Source organism: Colobus angolensis, unplaced genomic scaffold (assembly GCF_000951035.1).
Source record: "Colobus angolensis palliatus isolate OR3802 unplaced genomic scaffold, Cang.pa_1.0 Scaffold349, whole genome shotgun sequence".
In the NCBI taxonomy this organism is placed as follows: Eukaryota; Metazoa; Chordata; class Mammalia; order Primates; family Cercopithecidae; genus Colobus; species Colobus angolensis.
In genome coordinates this window covers 1112864-1113450 of record NW_012116810.1, presented here as the reverse complement: position 1 = coordinate 1113450, position 587 = coordinate 1112864, and the positions used below count along the sequence as shown (strand labels likewise).

Below are 587 nucleotides of genomic sequence, written 5' to 3'. Positions count from 1 at the left end.
AGAGTTTGGATTTTATTCTGTGGGCAGTGGGAAATCATTGAAGAGTGATGAACAGGAGTGATATGATGATAGCAGTTTTTTTTTTTTTTTTTTTGGTATATAAACTATTTATTAACAGACTTACTTCTTCTTGGACACACCCACGGTGCGGCCACCGCAGCCAGTGGTCTTGGTGTGCTGGCCTCGGACATGAAGGCCCCAGAAGTGGCGCAGCCCTCTATGGGTCCGAATCTTCCTCAGTCGCTCCAGGTCTTCACGGAGCTTGTTGTCCAGACCATTGACTAGGACCTGGCTATATTTTCCATCCTTTACATCCTTCTGTCTGTTCAAGAACCAGTGTGGGATCCTGTACTGGCGTGGATTCTCCATAATGGTGATCACACGTTCCACCTCATCCTCAGTGAGTTCTCCCGCCCTCTTGGTGAGGTCACTGTCTGCTTTCCTCAACACCACATGAGTGTATCTTCGGCCCACACCCTTAATGGTGTGTGGTGGCAAAGGCTATTTTCCGCCGCCCATCGATGTTGGTGTTGAGTACTCGCAAAATATGCTGGAACTTTTCAGGGATCACTAGAGACATGGCGGCA

At 48.4% G+C, this 587-nt stretch overlaps 1 protein-coding gene and 1 pseudogene across 3 annotated transcripts in view; one reads left to right on the top strand and one right to left on the bottom strand.

Annotated features, from left to right (window-relative positions):
- The window catches only part of LAPTM4B (lysosomal protein transmembrane 4 beta), an 85157-nt gene that overhangs the window by 4852 nt on the left and 79718 nt on the right, over nt 1-587 (top strand). The gene's annotated exons all lie outside the window — the stretch shown is intronic.
- On the bottom strand, nt 121-580 carry LOC105519399 (annotated as a pseudogene).